We start from the raw sequence: 22,930 nt of genomic DNA, 5'->3' as shown, positions 1-22,930 counted from the left end.
TTGCATTTAGCCATGTCTGAACTGGGGTGGCTGAGTGAACTAAAGAATGGTGATGGATTAAACCCAGATCAGTTGACTGGGGGTGAGTGTTTGATTTGTTCAAACGCTCCGTCCATCATCCCCTTTTGTATCGCTTTGTTCGCCCTAAGTGTGGCAGGGTATGCTCAGACGTGAGTCCCTTGTTCACTTGGCCACTGGATTCAAGATAGCCTGGCTGATGAGGATTATGAATCCGAAACCGGTCCCAGGATGCTTGTTTCCGGTCCAGGGAAGACATGGCTTGGCAGTTCGGGCTGGACTGTTCCCATAAGGCACAGGGTCAGACTGATTTGCATATAGCCATGTCTGAACTGGGGTGGCTGAGTGAACTAAAGAATGGTGATGGATTAAACCCAGATCAGTTGACTGGGGGTGAGTGTTTGATTTGTTCAAACGCTCCGTCCATCATCCGCTTTTGTATCGCTTTGTTCGCCCTAAGTGTGGCAGGGTATGCTCAGGCGTGAGTCCCTTGTTCACTTGGCCACTGGATTCAAGATAGCCTGGCTGATGAGGATTATGAATCCGAAACCGGTCCCAGGATGCTTGTTTCCGGTCCAGGGAAGACATGGCTTGGCAGTTTGGGCTGGACTGTTCCCATAAGGCACAGGGTCAGACTGATTTGCATATAGCCATGTCTGAACTGGGGTGGCTGAGTGAACTAAAGAATGGTGATGGATTAAACCCAGATCAGTTGACTGGGGATGAGTGTTTGATTTGTTCAAACGCTCCGTCCATCATCCCCTTTTGTATCGCTTTGTTTGCCCTAAGTGTGGCAGGGTATGCTCAGACGTGAGTCCCTTGTTCACTTGGCCACTGGATTCAAGATAGCCTGGCTGATGAGTATTATGAATCCGAAACCGGTCCCAGGATGCTTGTTTCCGGTCCAGGGAAGACATGGCTTGGCAGTTTGGGCTGGACTGTTCCCATAAGGCACAGGGTCAGAATGATTTGCATATAGCCATGTCTGAACTGGGGTGGCTGAGTGAACTAAAGAATGGTGATGGATTAAACCCAGATCAGTTGACTGGGGGTGAGTGTTTGATTTGTTCAAACGCTCTGTCCATCATCCCCTTTTGTATCGCTTTGTTCGCCCTAAGTGTGGCAGGGTATGCGCAGACGTGAGTGCCTTGTTCACTTGGCCACTGGATTCAAGATAGCCTGGCTGATGAGGATTATGAATCCGAAACCGGTACCAGGATGCTTGTTTCCGGTCCAGGGAAGACATGGCTTGGCAGTTCGGGCTGGACTGTTCCCATAAGGCACAGGGTCAGACTGATTTGCATATAGCCATGTCTGAACTGGGGTGGCTGAGTGAACTAAAGAATGGTGATGGATTAAACCCAGATCAGTTGACTGGGGGTGAGTGTTTGATTTGTTCAAACGCTCCGTCCATCATCCCCTTTTGTATCGCTTTGTTCGCCCTAAGTGTGGCAGGGTATGCTCAGACGTGAGTCCCTTGTTCACTTGGCCACTGGATTCAACATAGCCAGGCTGATAAGGATTATGAATCCGAAACCGGTCCCAGGATGCTTGTTTCCGGTCCAGGGAAGACATGGCTTGGCAGTTCGGGCTGGACTGTTCCCATAAGGCACGGGGTCAGACTGATTTGCATATAGCCATGTCTGAACTGGGGTGGCTGAGTGAACTAAAGAATGGTGATGGATTAAACCCAGATCAGTTGACTGGGGGTGAGTGTTTGATTTGTTCAAACGCTCCGTCCATCATCCCCTTTTGTATCGCTTTGTTTGCCCTAAGTGTGGCAGGGTATGCTCAGACGTGAGTCCCTTGTTCACTTGGCCACTGGATTCAAGATAGCCTGGCTGATGAGGATTATGAATCCGAAACCGGTCCCAGGATGCTTGTTTCCGGTCCAGGGAAGACATGGATTGGCAGTTCGGGCTGGACTGTTCCCATAAGGCACAGGGTCAGACTGATTTGCATATAGCCATGTCTGAACTGGGGAGTGAACTAAAGAATGGTGATGGATTAAACCCAGATCAGTTGACTGGGGGTGAGTGTTTGATTTGTTCAAACGCTCCGTCCATCATCCCCTTTTGTATCGCTTTGTTCGCCCTAAGTGTGGCAGGGTATGCTCAGACGTGAGTCCCTTGTTCACTTGGCCACTGGATTCAAGATAGCCTGGCTGATTAGGGTTATGAATCCGAAACCGGTCCCAGGATGCTTGTTTCCGGTCCAGGGAAGACATGGCTTGGCAGTTCGGGCTGGACTGTTCCCATAAGGCACAGGGTCAGACTGATTTGCATATAGCCATGTCTGAACTGGGGTGGCTGAGTGAACTAAAGAATGGTGATGGATTAAACCCAGATCAGTTGACTGGGGGTGAGTGTTTGATTTGTTCAAACGCTCCGTCCATCATCCCCTTTTGTATTGCTTTGTTCGCCCTAAGTGTGGCAGGGTATGCTCAGACGTGAGTCCCTTGTTCACTTGGCCACTGGATTCAAGATAGCCTGGCTGATGAGGATTATGAATCCGAAACCGGTCCCAGGATGCTTGTTTCCGGTCCAGGGAAGACATGGCTTGGCAGTTTGGGCTGGACTGTTCCCATAAGGCAGAGGGTCAGACTGATTTGCATATAGCCATGTCTGAACTGGGGTGGCTGAGTGAACTAAAGAATGGTGATGGATTAAACCCAGATCAGTTGACTGGGGGTGAGTGTTTGATTTGTTCAAACGCTCCATCCATCATCCCCTTTTGTATCGCTTTGTTCGCCCTAAGTGTGGCAGGGTATGCTCAGACGTGAGTCCCTTGTTCACTTGGCCACTGGATTCAAGATAGCCTGGCTGATGAGGATTATGAATCCGAAACCGGTCCCAGGATGCTTGTTTCCGGTCCAGGGAAGACATGGCTTGGCAGTTCGGGCTGGACTGTTCCCATAAGGCACAGGGTCAGACTGATTTGCATATAGCCATGTCTGAACTGGGGTGGCTGAGTGAACTAAAGAATGGTGATGGATTAAACCCAGATCAGTTGACTGGGGGTGAGTGTTTGATTTGTTCAAACGCTCCGTCCATCATCCCCTTTTGTATCGCTTTGTTCGCTTTAAGTGTGGCAGGGTATGCTCAGACGTGAGTCCCTTGTTCACTTGGCCACTGGATTCAAGATAGCCTGGCTGATGAGGATTATGAATCCGAAACCGGTCCCAGGATGCTTGTTTCCGGTCCAGGGAAGACATGGCTTGGCAGTTCGGGCTGGACTGTTCCCATAAGGCACAGGGTCAGACTGATTTGCATATAGCCATGTCTGAACTGGGGTGGCTGAGTGAACTAAAGAATGGTGATGGATTAAACCCAGATCAGTTGACTGGGGGTGAGTGTTTGATTTGTTCAAACGCTCTGTCCATCATCCCCTTTTGTATCGCTTTGTTCGCCCTAAGTGTGGCAGGGTATGCGCAGACGTGAGTCCCTTGTTCACTTGGCCACTGGATTCAAGATAGCCTGGCTGATGAGGATTATGAATCCGAAACCGGTCCCAGGATGCTTGTTTCCGGTCCAGGGAAGACATGGCTTGGCAGTTCGGGCTGGACTGTTCCCATAAGGCACAGGGTCAGACTGATTTGCATATAGCCATGTCTGAACTGGGGTGGCTGAGTGAACTAAAGAATGGTGATGGATTAAACCCAGATCAGTTGACTGGGGGTGAGTGTTTGATTTGTTCAAACGCTCCGTCCATCATCCTCTTTTGTATTGCTTTGTTCGCCCTAAGTGTGGCAGGATATGCTCAGACGTGAGTCCCTTGTTCACTTGGCCACTGGATTCAAGATAGCCTGGCTGATAAGGATTATGAATCCGAAACCGGTCCCAGGATGCTTGTTTCCGGTCCAGGGAAGACATGGCTTGGCAGTTCGGGCTGGACTGTTCCCATAAGGCACGGGGTCAGACTGATTTCCATATAGCCATGTCTGAACTGGGGTGGCTGAGTGAACTAAAGAATGGTGATGGATTAAACCCAGATCAGTTGACTGGGGGTGAGTGTTTGATTTGTTCAAACGCTCCGTCCATCATCCCCTTTTGTATCGCTTTTTTCGCCCTAAGTGTGGTAGGGTATGCTCAGACGTGAGTCCCTTGTTCACTTGGCCACTGGATTCAAATTAGCCTGGCTGATGAGGATTATGAATCCGAAACCGGTCCCAGGATGCTTGTTTCCGGTCCAGGGAAGACATGGCTTGGCAGTTCGGGCTGGACTGTTCCCATAAGGCACAGGGTCAGACTGATTTGCATATAGCCATGTCTGAACTGGGGTGGCTGAGTGAACTAAAGAATGGTGATGGATTAAACCCAGATCAGTTGACTGGGGATGAGTGTTTGATTTGTTCAAACGCTCCGTCCATCTTCCCCTTTTGTATCGCTTTGTTCGCCCTAAGTGTGGCAGGGTATGCTCAGACGTGAGTCCCTTGTTCACTTGGCCACTGGATTCAAGATAGCCTGGCTGATGAGGATTATGAATCCGAAACCGGTCCCAGGATGCTTGTTTCCGGTCCAGGGAAGACATGGCTTGGCAGTTCGGGATGGGCTGTTCCCATAAGGCACAGGGTCAGACTGATTTGCATATAGCCATGTCTGAACTGGGGTGGCTGAGTGAACTAAAGAATGGTGATGGATTAAACCCAGATCAGTTGACTGGGGGTGAGTGTTTGATGTGTTCAAACGCTCCGTCCATCATCCCACAATCCCCTATTGTGTGTGCTACCACACAATAGACCTTGGCCGGAGGAGGGATCCTTCGAACCAGAGGACATGGGCGATGCAGAAGACTGCATCCGACATGGAGAGGAAGATCCCAAATGGAATTTCCCCTACATGCAGGATTGCCTAAGAAGATGGGAATGATTTGTTACGGAGAGACCTGTGGAGCTACCCAAAATGAAAATATACAGAAGGGCACATCAGGTATGTGCCGTGGGCTCAGATGGATAAAGAAGAACTAAGGACCACACTGGCAGACCTGCTGGATGGAGCAGGGAAATGGATCTCATGTTTTGAAAAGAATACCACAGGAGTAAATCTAGTGATGATAGGTGATGTCAAAAGTGTGCTAAGTTGCCTCATCGAAGAGCAGACTAACACAGTTTCTGCCCAAGCTTGCATCCCAGCAGCCATGCTGACAAACACTGACCACGATGGGGTGACATTCAATTCATACACACACCAAAAATGGACGCCACTGAGAGAAATGTTCCCTGACTGCCTAGCTGTAGGAGGGTGAATGGGAGAAACTATGAAACCTGAGGAGACCATAACTGATATTCTGGATAGAATGAGGGAATGATGGGGACAAGAGTCAAGGCAGCCATGGTCTGATATGGGCCCGCAAGTCGCATTCTTTAATAATATCCGCAAAAAAGGGCCACCCACCGAGATACAGAGCGGTTTAGAGAGCGTGGTGGGGTTAGATACCAAACCCTGGAGGGAGATACAGGCCCACATATTACACTATTACAAAAAGCAATGAGAAGGATAGGGAGAAACAGGAGTAAACCCAGAGAGATGCCGCTAAGTCAGTCCAACACACATTAAAAAAGACTGCCTTCGAGGGGGGGCGAGTGTGAAAATGTCACCAGTCTTGAAGGGGGCTCCACCCCAATACCCCTGAGGGTTTAAACCTAGCAGAAATCAGGGAGGTTGGCAGCAGCCAGAGCATAGAGAAGTTATCATTGCCACAGAACGGGCCGCAAGGCCGATCATTGCCGGCTAAAAGCATATCATTAACAGAAATCGAAAAACCTGGGCCAGTCCCTGCATAATCTCCATCCACAAAACCAAGCCCTGGGGAACCCAAATGCATCTTACACTCAGTGCCAGGGAAGTCAGTCAACAACCGCAACAGTTATCAGGTAATTGATCAAACACGTGGCAACAGCAACAACAGACAGGAAATCCAGCCCAGGGACTGGGTCCACAACTACGGGAGCGAGGGTAACAGTCTGGGTAGGCAATGCCTTCGCACAAACGCAGACCCCAAACATGTATTAAGTTTAAAACTTTTTTTAAAAAAATCTTTATTTTCAAATTTCTTTATAAATCTCTTAAACACAAATGATTCAGAGTGGTACAATGTCAAGTATCAATTCACATAGCAATCATCACATACATAGATTCTCATATAATGCAACTCAATCACATAGGCATCTTCAGCGGTCATAGTGATAAGTGTAGCATCGTGCTACTAGTAACTACAGACACTGGTGAGGTTACAACTGGAGCTTTATTCAGTACATCCAGTGCCTTCCCTGTCCCTACTCTAACCGCCCCTTTCCTGTCCTGTCCCCTCCTCTTCCCCTCTGCCCACCTAACTCCGCCCACCCCAACTACTAGACTGCTAACTCTATTACATCTCCCCCTTTCTTAATAAAGCAACAAGTGAAAAAACTAGAGATTAGTCCATCTCTGCAATCAGTCTCTTGGGAGGCCGCACGTGACGGCGGGGTCTCGCCGGTGTGGACACGCCAGCTTCAGATGAGGGCTCTTCGGCAGATGAGGGTCCGGTGTCAGGTGCGACAGTCTCAGGATTGTCTCTGTTTTCAAGTGTGGGGACCACAGGTATATTTTCATGGGTTTCAGGAGAACACTTCTTGAAATGAGAAGCGTTGCGGGTGACTCTTCGTGTTTCGGATTCTGCCGTCACCATGGTGCCCTTTTGTTGGGTAATCGTTAGTGGCTCATCTTTGAAGCGACAATCAGTCTTTTGACGTTGCTCCTGCTTGACAACAACTCTGTCACCTTCGTTCAGGGAGGGGGACCGGGCCCTTCGCTTGCGGTCCGCATACTCCTTCATCTTGTCCTTGCGGTGTCGATCCGTTATGGCCATGTCTCGGCGTTGTTGATCTGACGGGGGTTTTCTCAAGGCTCCGTCCCATGTGGGGATCCGATTTCTCATTGTCCTCCCAAGCATGAGAGTCGCAGGGCATTGGCCCGTTGTAGAGTGGGGGGTGGTCCGATAGGCACTAAGGACCTCGTTCAAGGCTGACTGAAGATCTTTCCTTTCAGCGGTGGCTTGTTGGAATGTCCTCTTGATGGTGGACATGAATCTTTCCACAGTGCCGTTGGCCTGAGGCCAGAGTGGCGTGACTTTGCGATGTTGAAAGTCCATGTGTTTCGCAAAGTCGCTGAACTCATGACCGTTGAATGGGGGCCCATTGTCCGTCTTGATGATCCTGGGGACACCCCAAGTCGCGAAGACCTCTTCAAGTACCTTGAGGGTGCATGTGGCATTGGTTGATGATATGAACTGGGCCACTGGGAATCTGGAGTATTCATCCAGGATGACAACAACATACTTCCCAGATTGCAGGGGGCCATAAAAGTCCATGGCAACTTCTTGCCATACCCCATCAGGCAACGGGGTCATTTGTAGAGGAGCAGGTGGATTGCTGTGGCTGGTCAGTTGACATGGGTGGCAGTCTTTCAAGGTGTCCTCGACCATCTGGTCGAGAGCTGGGAACCAGACACGTTCTCTCAGTGCTCTTTTGGTGGAGACGACTCCTCGATGGCCTTCGTGGGCCAAATCGATTACTCCTTGTCTCAGGGTCGTTGGTATGACTAGTCTGTGATCTCTGAGGAGGAGGTCGTCACTGGTTACAGATAGTTCGTCGGAGACATGCCGGAAGGCTTGTAGTTCTTTCCTGACAGCAGGACTTTCCTCTTCCTCCTGCGGGTGATATCTCCACCTGTTGGTTCGGGTGCGCTCAATCACTGTTTGTAAGGTGCTGTCGTGGCTGGTCGCTTCCCGAATGGCGTGCATGGGGATGGCTGGTGGACGAGCATGGTTGGTCACAAAATGAATGTATTCCTCCGCAATGGAAGGCACAGTCTCTGATGAGTCTCGGGGGTGGCGAGACATATAATCGGCCGGATTCTCATCCTTCCCCGGTTTGTGAATGATTGAGAATGTGTACTCTTGCAGCCGCAAGCCCCATCTCTCAATCCTAGGAGGCATTTTGCACTTGGGATTGCCATAAATCGTGACGAGTGCTTGATGGTCAGTTATGAGCGTGAAATGTTTCCCATAAATGAAAATGTGAAAATGTTCGCACGCCCACACAACGGCCAGGCTCTCCTTTTCCGGTTGGGAGTACCGTTTCTCGGGGTCTGTTAAGCTCCTGCTGGCATAGGCAATGATTCGTCTCTGATCCGACTCATGGTCGTACTGTGCCAGGATGGCCCCTAAACCCACCGGGCTTGCGTCCACAGTGATCTCTGTCTTTCTCCCCGGATTGAAGTAGGAGAGGCACTTGGCTGATTCCACAGCGTGTTTGATGTCCTTGAAGGCACGCTCGCACTCCGGAGTCCACACAAATTGTGCACCAGCTTTCGTGAGAAGCCTCAGAGGGTGACTCACCGTGGCGTAGTCACGAATGTAGCGGGCGCAGTAGCTGGCCATCCCAAGAAATGAACGCAAGTCGTTGACATCTGCCGGACTCTTGGTGTTGTTGAGCGTGGCGATTTTGTCTGGGTCCGGTTTCATGCCACTCGCAGAGAAGATGTGTCCGAAAAACTTCAGGGTTGACTGATGAAACTCACACTTCTCTTTGTTGAGAGTCAACCCAGCCTCCATCAGAGCGAGGCAGACACGATCGAGGGCGGTGTCATGTTCCTGCGTGTTTGAGCCGTAGACCAGGATGTCGTCGCTGTAGTTAAGCCCGTTGGGGATGTGGTGGATGACAAGACGTATGGCCTCCTGGAAGATCTCGGCGGCTGAGGAGACGCCAAAGCTGAGGCGTTTGTAGCGGAAGAGACCAAGGTGAGTGGCAAAGGTCGTGATGGGGCGGGACCTGTCGTCAAGCTCGAGCTGATGGTAGCCCTTGTTCAGGTCCAGCTTCGATAACACGGTTGCCCCGTTAAGGGCTGCGATCATGTCGCTCAGGAGCGGGCCTGGGTGCCGCTCCCGCTCAATTGCTTGGTTTGGCAGGCGCATGTCCACGCAGAGACGGACATTGTTCTGTGAGCCTTTCTTGGGGACAATCACCACCGGGGACACCCATGGGGTGGGGCCCACCGTGCGCTCAATGATATCTGCGTCTAAGAGCTCCTGCAGTTCACACTCGACAGCGGATTGCAAGTGGAACGGCACTCTTCTCGGGTGTTGGGCCACTGGTTTGATTTTCTCGTTGATATGCAGGTGGATCTGACGGCCCTTCAGCTTCCCCAGGCCTCGGAAGAGGGAAGGGAACTTTCCGGCGCAGTCCGAGATGTCATGGACGTTGAAAAGGATGTGCACCAGTTGAAGACGTTCCGCCGTGGGGAGGCTCAGCAGACAGTCAGCTTCAGGACCCTTGATCACGTGGATAACTGCTGGGATGGAGAGGTCGCCATATGTTAGGGTGGTGTCAAATTTGCCCAAACATTGGAGAGGTTTCTTTGCCATCCAGGTGTAGACGCGGACAGGTGCGAAGTGCAAACGTGGTTTGGGGTCCATACGGTCATGTTCAGCAACAGATATGTAGTTAAGTGATGCCCCGCTGTCCATCATGAACTTAGCTGCATGATTTCCCACTTTGATGTTAAGGCGTGGATAACGTTTGAACTGATCGTGGTCAGCAAAGTTGACATACTCGGTGGTGTAGGATGAGTGCCTGGAGGAGGACGATCTTGAGTCTCTTGAGGGGGAACGACGGTCCCATCGGGAGCGCCGAGAGTCATGACTCGAATGTGAGGACGTGGGAGATCCAGGAGGTTCTTCCTGAACTGCTCTGATGTGATGACGTTTGGCCTCCGAACGTGAGGGCCGCTGCGATCCTTCCCGTCTGCCGCCATCATTGCGTTTTTCTTTGTGGTAATCCCCACACATGGCCTCAAAGTGGTTGGACCGTCCACATTTCCGGCACCGCTGGCCCATGGCAGGGCAGGAGTCAATGTGAGGATAGTCGTACCCGCACCTGAAACATCGCCTCGTGCGTTCAGGTCGGCGATCTCTCCTGTCAGATTCCTTTCTTCTGTAGTCCGGGCGTCGCCTGGGTGAGTACTTGGAGCGCCTCGATCTGTCTCGCGGGTGACGCCGTCCACTGTCGCGCCGATCCTGACGTCCCTGCCGTCTCTCAGTGATGCGGTTGGCGTGCTCACGGCTGGTACTCGGCCCTGTTTCAATTTCCGCCGCATTCTCTTCGGCCTGGTCGTACAGTCGGGAGTTTTCTTCGATTTCTGCAAGTTCTTGAGGCTTTCTCAGCAGTCGCCGTCTCAGGGACTCTGAGTGGCACCCCGTGATTATCTGAGATTTGATGGCTGCATCCGGCGAGAAGTTGGTAAAATCACAATGTAGGGACTGCCTCCGCAGCCGATGTATGAAGGAGCTCAGTGGTTCTTCTTTACCTTGGCGCTGCTGGTGGAATTTATGCCTCTCATAGTCGACGTTTCTTTTATGCAGAAAACGATTGTTCAGAACAGTTCTCACTTTATCATATGTGTCACCATCTGTGGCTGGAATCTCTCGTACAATCTTGCTTATTTCACGCCCCCCTAGATTGCGAAGGGCTATGATCTTGTCCTTGTCTGGTTCAATTTTGGACCCCTCGATGTAGTCCTCGAAGTCCTCGAGCCATTCTTGCCATTTTAGTCCCATGCTGCTTCCTGTTGTGACTGACAATGGCTCCGGGGCGCGCAGGTGGGTGCCTCCCGTGACATCCTTCTGCGCGGGAGGGTTAGACATCGTGGCACTGAGCTTTGACGCTTGCGTCTGCCTCTTGCGTCAGCGACTGACGTGCGTTTCCAAGTTTTGTCACTTGCAGCTGGCAATGCTTGTTTGTTCCTTGCGACTGTCAATGCTTGTTTTCTCTCTCTTCTTCTTTTCACTGCTTCCAATGCTTGTTTTCCTTTGTTCTATATATTTTGTTTGCTGCCTGACTTCAAAATGGCCGCCTCCACTTTGCACAGGGAGGCTGTCCCAATGGTCGCCTGACTCCAAGATGGCCGCCGTGGTTGTCTGCAGGCACTACTTTCTCTCTCTGCACTCAACTCCTCTTCTACACACAGGACTCACCGGCGATGGTTTTCAGGGGCAGCACCCTCCTGATTCAGCTCCCTCTGGTCACTGCTGCAGGCAGGTGAGGTTGGGATGGGCTCCCTCCTTAATTTGCAGGGTCTTCGGCGTCAGCATGCCAAACCTCACGCATCCGGCGTGAGATTTTCAACGTCGGGACTCCCGCGGTCATTCAGCTCACCGCGCTCAGCAGCGCTTGATGGCAGACTCTCGTGGGGGTGATCCAGGCTGGAATTCACCACTCTCCGGCCACAGCAGGTGTCAGGTGAGGTTGGGGTAGGCTCCCAACTCACTTCCTCGGTTCCCGCTCTTCAGCGCCGATCGCGTGCTAAACCTCACGCATCGGGCGGGACTCGCGCTTTCGGCGCGAAAGGCTTCTTCCTCCCGAGCGTTGCAGCGCTCGCGGTAGCGGCTCCCTCTGGGCTCCCACACTCACGGGGGGGGCAGGGTCACCTGCTGCTGGTCTCCTCTTTCACCTAGCAGCACCACACAGCAGCGGATTCTTCTTTTCGACGCTGCAGGGGACAGGGTGCTCTGATGGGGTTCTGCAGGCTTCAGTTATGCAGATCCCACCCTCGTCGCCAGCTGTAGCATCGTGCTACTAGTAACTACAGACACTGGTGAGGTTACAACTGGAGCTTTATTCAGTACATCCAGTGCCTTCCCTGTCCCTACTCTAACCGCCCCTTTCCTGTCCTGTCCCCTCCTCTTCCCCTCTGCCCACCTAACTCCGCCCACCCCAACTACTAGACTGCTAACTCTATTACAATAAGTTTGGATCATGTCAGACCCACCAGTCCTCCCGTCCCATCCCTCCAAGCCACAAGGGCCATCAGCACCCAGACCCCGTCCAATAAAGGCAAAAGGAAAAAAAAGGGAAAAAGAGATTACAAAATATCCTATAATTTAGGGGAATCTCCAACAGTTCACAGAAAGGAAAATTGTGAAATATTACAGACAATTAGGTATCTGCACACTCATCCCACCCCCTCTGGTACTATCCCACTTTCAACCTGGGAAGCAGATTTCAGGCGTTCACGTTCAATGTATGCCTTGTACGGGCCCCATATGTCCTTTGAGCGTGACGAACTTGGCATTAGGGAATAATATAAATCACAGTTAATATTACAATAGGGCAAACTACGTAACCATCTCTGAAGGGTAGGTACAGTGCGTTGGCCCCCTAGTAACACTATTTCCCGTTTAGCCAGTAATAGCCCTAGTCCTGCAAATCTCCTGACCTTTTTGGGGAAGTTAACTTTATAGCCCAGGAGTGCAATTTCTGGTGTGGAAATAAGTGATAGTTGTACCATGTCTCCTAATGTATTATGTATTTGTTCCCAATATGTCTGTAGTTTGGGGCATGTCCATGTAAGGTGGGCAAAGTCTGTGTGTGGGACGGAACATTTCAAACAGTGATGGGGTCTGGTGGGATCAATATTATGCGCCATGGCAGGCTTGTGATATAAGCGGCAGAGAAATTTAAAGTGGATAAGTTTGAGTTTGCTGTTTAGGGATACTTCTCTCGTTGCAATGCAGCATTTTTCCCATTGATCGTCTGGAATGGGACGGCCTAGGTCCTGTTCCCATGTAGTGTGTATTTTAACATCGGTCACTGGTCGCAGACTGGAACATGATCTATACATTTTGGAAATGAGGTGAGTGCCCGTGTCTCTCTCAGTAATCGATGTCAGTGGGGCCATGGAGTCAGGTGCAATTGGATAAGTGGGTAGCGCTGCTCTCACGAAAGAACGAATGCGTTGCAATACAAAGGTATCTATAAAAGATCTGTCTTGGAATCGGGCCTCTTCTGACATGGAGAAAATATGATCGTCAGGGTATAGATCCCCTATCTTTGTAATGTAAAATTTGGTTAACGTGAGCTGTACTAGTGTTTCGTCTGTGATAGGGAGCCATAGAGGAATAGGAAGTGGTAGAGCCGGAGAATATATTGTGTTAAGCCCTAGGAGTTTCCGTAACCTGTCCCATGCCCAGCTAGTAGTGGAAACAGTTTGTATGTCACATGGGTCTCTGGGTATGCCTTTCGGTAACACCGAGTATAACTTCCGGGGAATTACAAAGTCAGCCTCCGTTCTCGGAAATGGAATGCGGGCATCTGGGTGATACCACGCTGCACTGAGCACTAAATAATATAGATAAGGATCAGGTACTTCGTAGCCCCCTCTGTCACTCGGAAGAGTAAGTACCTGCCAACAGCCAAGTGGTCTCTTCCCACCCCAGACCAGTCTTATCAGATGTGTGCGGAATTGTAAAAAGGAAACCTTAGTAAGAGGGATGGGGATATCTATACTACTATTATAAACAGAGAACTTGCACCTTTGGGCAAGGTAATCTCGGGAACCACAGCGCCAATCTACACACCCAAGACATCTTAGAAAACCTCAGGGCAAGCAGAAGGACATAGGCTACATAAAAATAAAAATAAAACGTTCTTTAAAATATTAATAAATGAAAAAAAGTAGTCCCTTGTAACTAGCGCCGGCTGCGACGTCTGCGTGAGGGGAGGAGTGGCGTTCACCAGAACCAGGAAGAGCAGACGACATGAGTGACGTCTGCGTGAGGGGAGGAGCGGCGTTCACCAGAACCAGGAAGAGCGGAGGACAACAGCGCCGGTAGGAGCTGCGGAGCGGCGAGAACCGGAGGAGCAGTGGCAGCGCAGGGAGGAGCAGCGGGAAGCGGAGGAGCAGTGAGAGGTACGTTGCTGGAGATGTTGCTGGGGCGGGAGGCGGGAGGGAGTCGGCGGGTGCACCGCGCGGGCTGCTACTTAACTTAAATCGGATGTTGCTGGAGTCCGGGCGGGAGGCGGGAGGCGGGGCGAGGCGGGAGGCGGGGCGGGCCGGGGGGGGGGGGCGGGAGGGAGTCGGCGGGTGCACCGCTCGACAACATGCTGCCCCAGTCACCTTCTGCCCCGGGGTAAAAATGCAGCCCCCAGCCCCCTTTTTGGGAAGAACTATCATTTTAATTATGGCAACCCTGCCTGCCATTGACAACGGAAGGCGCAGCCAGCGTTCCACCTGTGCCTCTAATCTGTGTATCGTCTGTCCATAATTTAAGCTAATAATACTAGCAGCTTCTAGTTGTACGTGGATGCCTAGGTATTTGACAGAGTCGTGGCACCACTCCAAAGGAAATCCACAGTCCCAGGGAGAGGTGCTCCCTGTTAACAGGAAAATTCCAGATTTGTGCCAGTTAATGACTAGTCCTGAAAAGCGAAGAACAACCAGGGTCAGTAAGGCAGAGCCACACAGTAAGAACAAAACAATAGAAAGCCAGTACTGATAATTAGTTTCACTTATTTTCAATAGAGTCACCTAGACCTAAACAGATGTGACCTTTTGGTTTTTTTGAATTCTCAGTTTTTTTATTTTTCAAAATTAATTAAACCATAGTTTTATTTGTATGGATTTTTACAATATTTGTCATAATTCCACAATAAAAAGAACATTCAACAACAATTCTCGCATCCTACCAGTGTCCATAAAAATACAGACACACTGTCGCAATCTAGTTCACACACTATAAGCAACAAAAACACTCATTCATCCAAACACACTTAATACCACATTCACAATTTAAGGTTCAACATAAATACATTTGTTGAGAAATCACAAGACCTAAGGTGCATAGTTTACATAATTCATGTACAATGCGGAGAACAATTACAATAATTGAAAACACTCAATAGGTCAAAAAAGCAGGTTGACGCATTTCGAACACCTTCAATTTATCTGGTGTTCTCCTCAGGACCTAAAAAGCTGCAATGACATAAACAGTCCTGGGTCCGCTGTTGTTCTTATTGTAGGTGTGGCAGAACTCCTGTGCTTCTGTCGGATTGCCAAATACTCAAGAGCGACCTCCCACATCTACTTTAAGCCTGTCAGGACAGAGCATTCCATATTTCGATCCCAAGTTTCTGAAGGTTGCCTTCATCCCGTTGGACTTGCTGCAGGCATCCTGGACCATAACAGCGAAGTCCGGAAAGAAAGAGAGTTTGGAGCCCCACCAAATGTTATCACCACGTTCCCGGGCCAGGCGCAAAACTCAATCTCAATCTCTAAAATTCATGATCCTCGAAATTATGGTCCTCGGTGGTAAGCCAGGATTGGGTCTAGGCCCACGAGATTTGTGTGCACGTTCTGTTACAAAGCCTGGGGTGAAGGCCTCCCTTCCAAACAAATCAGATAACAATTATTCCACAAATATATCCATCCTACCAGCCGTAGCAGTCTCCAGTACGCCCAAAACGCGAACATTGTTGCGCCGACTTCACGCCTCCAAGTCCTCATTCTTCAAAATTCGCTCCACCCTGTCTGGCGTTTCAGCGACTGCGCCGAGCTATCCTCAATGTCTGACACGCGGGTCTCCACCACGTTGAGGCATCCGTCATGTGCCTGGACTTTGGCGCCAATGTCAGGCAAGCTTTTGTCCAGCATGTCGAATCTGCCATCAAGAGCCCTGAATCCTGCTCTCATCTCTTGAAGTATCAACGTGGACAATAAGGAGGTCTCGTCTACGTTGTCTACGCCCTGGGCTCCGCTTGCCATGGTAGGGGACTTTTCAGAGGTGGTGTCCGCTACTTTTTCAAAGGGCAGGGTCCTTTGCTTAGGATCTTTGCGGCCCAAGCCGCGGTGCAGGAGTGCAAGGTGGAGGTAGAGTGATAGCGAGTAACCAAGCGTATTCAGTAGGATCAGGAACAACCAGTCGCCGATCAAAATGAGTGCAGCCGCGGATGAGTGAGAAACCTGTGACCCTATAATTGGTCACCACAAGGACATAATGGAAGAGAGGATATTATGGGTTGTGCGCACTTCATGTCATGCAGAGCTTCCTTCAAATGTCGTCTGGCACGGAAGGGCGGAACTAACGGCTTGAAAGCAGCACCACAAGGCCCAGTACTGTTAATGGAGCTTCACTAGTGTAGTGTGCGGAGTACAGTTTCAACGGTGTCACCGGGAGCTCATGACTGGAACAGGAGATATGATGGTAGCCCCCGTTATCATAGGTCGTGTCCTTCAATCGCTTGCAGTTGCCAGAGGTGTAGCGCCACGAGGTTCAAGGGGCACGTCTCAGGCCCATATGCATTACACAGTGGAGTCGCCTTCCAGGCAGGGTAATGTAATTTAATGTAATGTAAAAAATATTTATACAGCGCACGGACACCAAGTGGTTTCATGGCGCTAAACGGAACGGGTATGCAAGAGTGAGAGGCGGAGTGCAGGTGTTAATCATAGGCTTGACGGAACAAGTGAGTTTTTAACATTTTCCTAAAGGATAAGTAGCTGGAGATAGATCTGAGTTTGTGTGGAAAAGAATTCCATAGTTTAGGTGCCAGAAATGAAAACCTAAGGCCACCATGTTTTTTCCGTTTAAAGGAGGGAACAGAAAGAAGGTTATGATGTAAGGAGCGGAGGTTACGGGATGGAACATAACGGTGAATCCTAGATGCAATAAACGCAGGGCAATGGCCCATTAATGACTTAAAGGTGGTGCAGCCAAGTTTTAAAGTACAGCGTTGTGCCACCGGAAGCCAGTGGAGCCTCTTCAGCAAGGGGAGACATGTTGGTGTTTAGGTTGATGAAAAATGAGTCTCGCCGCTTGATTCTGAACCAGTTGTAGTTGGCGAAGCTGGTAGGCTGGAATGCCAGCATAAAGAGCGTTGGCATAGTCGAGGCGGGAGGTGACTAATGCCATAATGACTAAAATTAGGGCCTCATTGGTCAGGAACCTGCAAATTTTCCGTATTCTCCGAAGGTGGAAGAAACATGATGAGGTGTTTGCATTGATCTGAGGTTTTAAGGAGAGATCCTTACTGATGATAACCCCTAGACTCTTCACGGAGTCGGCAGGGGAGGGAGCGGAACCCCAGGAGGGTGGCCAGAAATTGGAGTTCCATGGATTAAGAGACCCTCCGGTTAGAATAAGCTCCGTTTTGTCGGGGTTAAGTTTCAATTGGCTTTGGCGCATCCAATCGCCAATAAGAGTCATGATAGACTGAAAGTCAGCGATGGATGTGGGAGAGGAATCAAGATTAAAAACCATTTGAATATCATCAGCATAATTGAGGATAGTGGCTGAGCTATTACGTAGGGATCGAATCAGGGGTGCATGTACAAGTTAAAAAGGAGTGGCGATAAGGCAGACCCCTGTGGGACCCCACAGGTTAGTTTCCTAGGAGTGGCTGAGTAGTTGGATAGATGAACGGCTTGGGAGCCGTGAGATAAGAAGGATCTAATCCACTCCAGAGCCACACCCCGGATACCGGTGCCGTTGACACGGTCGATCAGAAGATCGTGATCGACCGTGTCAAAAGCAGCCGATAAATCCAGAAGCACAAGCGCCTGGGTGATGTTACTATCGGCTCCCCTCCTGAGCTCGTCCATCACAGCCACAATAACAGCCTCAGTGGAGGGCGCCGGCCTGAAACCCGCCTGCTGGGGGTCCAAAAATTCGGAAGACTCAATAAATGAACTGAGACAGTTGGTCACATGAGCCTCCAAGATTTTGCTAAGGAATGGGAGCACCCGTCCGTTATTGGTGTCCCTCTACGCGGACGATATCACCCTCTATATTGCAAAACCAAAAGAAAACCTCAACCCGATCCTACGCGAGATCACTAAATTTGGTGGTTTTGCAGGGGTGCAAATTAACTGGGGGAAATCCGCCATTTTTCAACTGACTGACATTACTTTGCCTCACTCGCTTGACTACCCCTTGATATGGGAGCAAGATGAACTGAAATATCTGGTCATTCGCATCTCCCGTAACAAGGAGAACATGATGCGAGCCAACTACGACACCGTTATAGATAAGATTACTGACAAAATCACCAAGTGGATCCATCTCCCACTCTCGATGGCAGGCAGAATAGCCTTGATCAAGATGGTGCTCCTCCCCAAACTATTATATCTGTTTGTCAACATTCCCTATAATCCAGGGAAATTCTTCTTCAGCACCCTTCGATCCCAGCTTACCAGGTTGATATGGGGCGGGAAGCAGTCACGTGTCAGCCTGGATACCCTTATGCTCCCTTTCCATCTGGGTGGGTTTGACGTTCCTAACTTCCACGGGTATTATGACTGCGCTCAGGCCCACTTCGCGGCCTACTGGTACTTCCCACCTCCCTTTATGGCACACCTTGCCGTCGAGGATGGCTATATGGCTCCCACGACTACCTCGGGCTACATACACTCTATGGTGAGGCCTCGAGAACGGGACCCTTCCACAGTGGACTGCACAGTGGCAGCTTGGGGACGCATGGTGCAAGCCCTGGACTGCGCGTTTCTCTACTCTCCCAAGTTACCCCTAGCGAACGACCCCAGACTCCGGGTTACATGTGAAGAGATAGGGCATGCTCCTCAAAGAACTGGGCTTTGTCCACTGGGGCGAGCTGTATTCGAACGGGACTTTCCTAACGGCTGAGCAGTTCTTCGGAGAAAGATCGGTCTCAGTCATGGATACCCTTCTCTTCACCCGTTTGCGACAAAATGTGCGCGCCATCACTCCCGACTTCCCCACGGAGCCGGATACTTTTGCACCACTACACGCTATCGTCCATGCGGATGCCCCACGCCACGTAGTTTCTAAACTCTACAAGCATGTTCAGGACGTTCCGCACCCCCCTTCCCTTAGAGCCCGGCAGGAATGGGATGGCGACCTCACGGAGCCACTCACCGATGATCAGTGGGAAACTAGCTGTACTCAAACAAAGACCATAACAGGTAATAACAGATTGCGCCTCCTACACTACAAATTCTTGCATCGAGTATACCATACACCTACGCGCTTACATAGATTTCAACTCCGTGATTCTGACCGCTGCCTTTGCTGCGGCTCTGCTGGGGCGGATTTTTTTCATTTAGCCTGGACCTGTCCACTGGTGGCCGCATACTGGTCGGAGGTGTTTGGGGGACTCTCTGCTATGCTGGGCATCAACATAGACCCTTGCCCTTTGATCGCTCTGCTAGGCCTGTCACAACAGATAGCCACCCCACACAGAAAACTCCTTTCACTCAGTCTCCTTCTTGCCAAGAGATGTGTGGCGTGCCGATGGGGAAGGGGGCGGGCGCCTAAATTTAAATGCTGGCTCCGGGATATGACTACCTGGCAGGGACGATTGCACGATTATGCTGAGCTAATGCCTGTGAGGTCCAAACCTAAGGACATCTGGGCCCCCTTTGTATCTTACTTGCTTGGCCAGCAGGCGGAGGAGGAGGATGCCCACGTTTCTCCTCTTACTTGCGGTCCTGTTAGCCCTTGAGACCCGTGGGCTGTGGTTGGTCCATTGGGCGGCATACCACTTCCCTCTCCCCTCTGTGTTTTGTGTATTGGACCTCATGTGACTATTACCTTACACTTGTACACCTATCCCTTGTGACACCTTAAAAAAAAAAAAAAAAGAGGCCAGGTGGCGCGGATAGCCGGGGTGGCTTGGCCCCGCCTCCCTCATTTGTGATTCCTTCCTGTTTGTGCACTAACTTATGGATGGGCTAATTTGTGTGCGACACTAAACTTCATGATAGGAAGAGTGTGGTAACTGTTTCCCTGGGGTTATAGTTAGTTGTTTATCTTCCCTTTTTCGTTCCCCGCATAAACTGTTCCCTGTGTCCTAGTTAGCATGGGAATATGCGACACATTGGTATCCCGCTTGACATACAGTTGCCCGATCTGAATGCATTGAAGTACCGTGCTCCCTAAAGAGCTTTGGGGAATATATTGGGAAGCAGCGAGGAACAATGTATAGTGAAAATGTAAGACAATGGCATGTCCTCTGTAACCTTGCGTGACGGCAATTATGCATTTTGAACAACGCTGCCGGACCCTTGGTTGTCGGCTTAAAAGCTGTGTAACTATGTTAGACAAACTGAGATGATGCTTTTACTGCTGTCGGCCCAATGGGTTGTAGGCGTCATGCTGTGTCATGCTGGCTATTACCAATAAAGGTCTTACAAATTAAAAAAAAAAAAAAAAAGGAATGGAATGGGAGCAAGGAGATAGGGCAAAAATTGCTCAACACCAGGGGATCAGCATTGGTTTTTTTTAGGATGGCTACCACTGCGCGCATTTCAAGGTATCAGGGACAATACCAGTAATCAGGGAGTTGTTAAGAAATGAAAGTGGGGGATCGGGACAGGCCTGGAAGGCTTCTTTTAAAATCTGGGGGGGACAGCAATCATATGCGGAGCCTGAACTTACTCTGTTCAAAAGGGTCAAGAATTCTGCCCTAGAGATCAGAGGAATATGATCTAACACCAGTGGATTTTTACAGATGGTTGTGGGGACCGGGGATGAAATAGAAGGGAGAATATTGTTTTTAATAGTGATGAGTTTATCAATGAAAAAAATGTTCAACGAGTCGCACAAAGTCTGGGAGGGGACCGGTTTGACCAGCACCCTGTCTGGTTGAGTGAGCTCGTTAATGATAGAAAAGATTTCTTTAGATTTGGACGAAGAATTAATGATTTTTTGGGAGAAATATGTAGTTTTTGTTTGTAAAATAGAATTTTTATAGTGTTTTAACAGAGTGATATAAATAGTTTTCTCCTTGGAGGAGTATTGACGCCGCCAGCGGCGCTCAGCCTGCCGAAGGGCCAGTTTTTCCTTCTTCAGTTCATCCGAAAACTAACGCTGAGCATCATGAGGTCGATTGGTTTTAATTTTTTCCAAGCGAGCGACTTTATCACTTGCTGATTCCAACCAGCTTGCTATACTTAATGCTTGGTCGGGGATGGAAGCCAGTTCCTTAGGAGCAGTAGAAATCAGAAGACTATGAAATTCGTTCTGGTCGGCCCGATTCCAATTTCAGACTAAAAGGTTATTAATAGGGATCGGAGGAACATAAGGGGTCTGAGTATAAGGGGTAGCTGTGTATAACTAATCAATGAAGAACGCTGCTGCAGGGAAGTCAATGAAATAAAACCTCAAGGCGCAGATTGCGGTCTCCATCTGGAACTTCCCGCACAGGGAGCGCTAGCAGTGAAGACCTAGATGAGGCAGCAGGGACCCGGAGCCCAATCCAGTAGCGATGCAATGGCGGCATCTCGTGTCCGCAGGCAGGCCTCTCAAGATTGGAGAGAGAAAGAGCCAGGTAGCCCCGCAGCCGTCCGCGGCAAGCTCCAGGACGTGGAAAGCCGGGCCCCCCCCCGTCCAACGCACTCTCGCAACCGCCCACAGCAGCGCCGTGTGAAGACCGATGGGCCCTGTCACCGATGCGGTCTTTCAGCGGTGCTCATCTGCGCAGAGCGGGCGCAACCGCACCGGGGAGGCCCCAGCGATACGAGTTTGAGCTGAGGTAGGGGGGAAGCAATTCAGCCCACCCGGACCGGCCGCCACGGCCTCTGACCCCCCTCTCACCCTCAGCCTAGGTGGAGCCGCAGTTGTTCGGAGTCGTCAGTCAGGCCCCGGGCATCTCTCCACAGCCCGCTGCGGCTCTCGGACGTTGCCGCAGAAAACAAGGATTGGAGGCCACGTAGCTCTCCAGATTGGGATCAATAGGTTCAGGATCCGCTCATGCGAACAAATATGTTGCGAACAGGTCAGGACAGCGGGGCATCATGGGGATAATTCAGGAATCGTTGTGTTGGCCGGAGGAGCTTCAGAGGCAAGCGGCCATGTTGGACGCTTGCGTGGCCACACCTCCTAGTAAGTTAAAAACTTCCAATACACACCACCTATTTCAGCCACACTCCAAAATTCACAGAGGAAGAGGTGTGGCGCCGCGGCTAGGGCGACTGACTCCGGAATCTGGGGACCACGGTTCGATCCCCGGCTCCGGCGGCAGGTTAGCCCAGCACCATGTGACTCTGGGCAATAGCTCGCTTAATCTTCCCGACGGCCCCAGCGCCTAGAGACCCTTACGGGTGATTGTGCGCTTTACAAATGTGGACTTTATTTACTGTACCAAAACTCAAAAGAAGGCCCAATGAAACAACATTATAATTCAAGGTTTTACTTGCGTTTTGGAATTGAGGGCTGCTAGAAGTGTTTTGTCAATCGGGTATCCTCACTAAAAATTTGCCATTTATGGCACCGGCAGGAGCCTAGGCCTCACTCTGCTGCTGATCCCCAGGTCAGGGCTGTCTGACCACACCCCAGAGGGAGGGCAGTCTGACGAGGGGGAAGGGCAGCTCCCGACCAGTCCTTAAATGCAAGCATCCAGGCCCCCGCGCCCACAATTCAATTGAAACAAGTTCCTATAACCAGGTCAAAAGGTCCCCATTCTCGGGGACTCAGCCAGGGCACTTAAAAGTCTGTGTGGTGTGAGGTTCCAACAGCGCCATAAAAAAAGCTAGCAGCCTCCAGCTAATGGAGGCTCTCATTTTAGTTCTAAAACAAAGCTGTCCACCAGTGTTGGGAGCCAGGTTTATCGTACACTTGGGATAGCGAAGACCCCATAACCTCCAGAGCACGCACACAGGATCTGTCAGGTTGCAAAGCACAGCATGGCACTGAGTTAGTCAGAAGGAAGGATTCGCCAGAGCAACCAGCTATCTCAGTCCATCACCATCATTAGGCAAGTTTCGACAAACTCTTGTTCTAAAACCTAGAACTCTCCATGCAGCAATTTCTCTCTTCCTTTCCATCAAATCATCCAAATGTCCAAAAACTGTCTTCTGGGTCATGTACCTTCAAACCAACAACAGAAGCATATCCTAGGTTAGAAGCCCTTAGTCACAGTCAGGAACTGCAGGTCGCAACACCTTGGAAAAGACGTGGTCCAAGGAAAAGGGGGCACCTGGGAGTAGGGAGTCCGTAAAGTCCATCACTGCACCGAGCGAGAGAAGAACTCAAAATGTGCTCATCTCCATATTAGGCCTGGCAATAATCCAACACACTAAACCTTACATACACCATCTACAGAAAACAGTAAGCCCAGCCGCAAACA

The 22,930-nt window shown here is 50.3% G+C and overlaps 1 protein-coding gene across 4 annotated transcripts in view; it reads right to left on the bottom strand.

Moving 5' to 3' along the window:
* Positions 1-22,930, bottom strand: part of SPEG (striated muscle enriched protein kinase) — a 1,484,310-nt gene that overhangs the window by 1,161,351 nt on the left and 300,029 nt on the right. The window lies entirely within an intron of this gene.

This window comes from Lissotriton helveticus, chromosome 3_1, assembly GCF_964261635.1.
Source record: "Lissotriton helveticus chromosome 3_1, aLisHel1.1, whole genome shotgun sequence".
Taxonomy (NCBI): Eukaryota; Metazoa; Chordata; class Amphibia; order Caudata; family Salamandridae; genus Lissotriton; species Lissotriton helveticus.
This window is presented reverse-complemented; position numbering and strand designations above follow the sequence as displayed.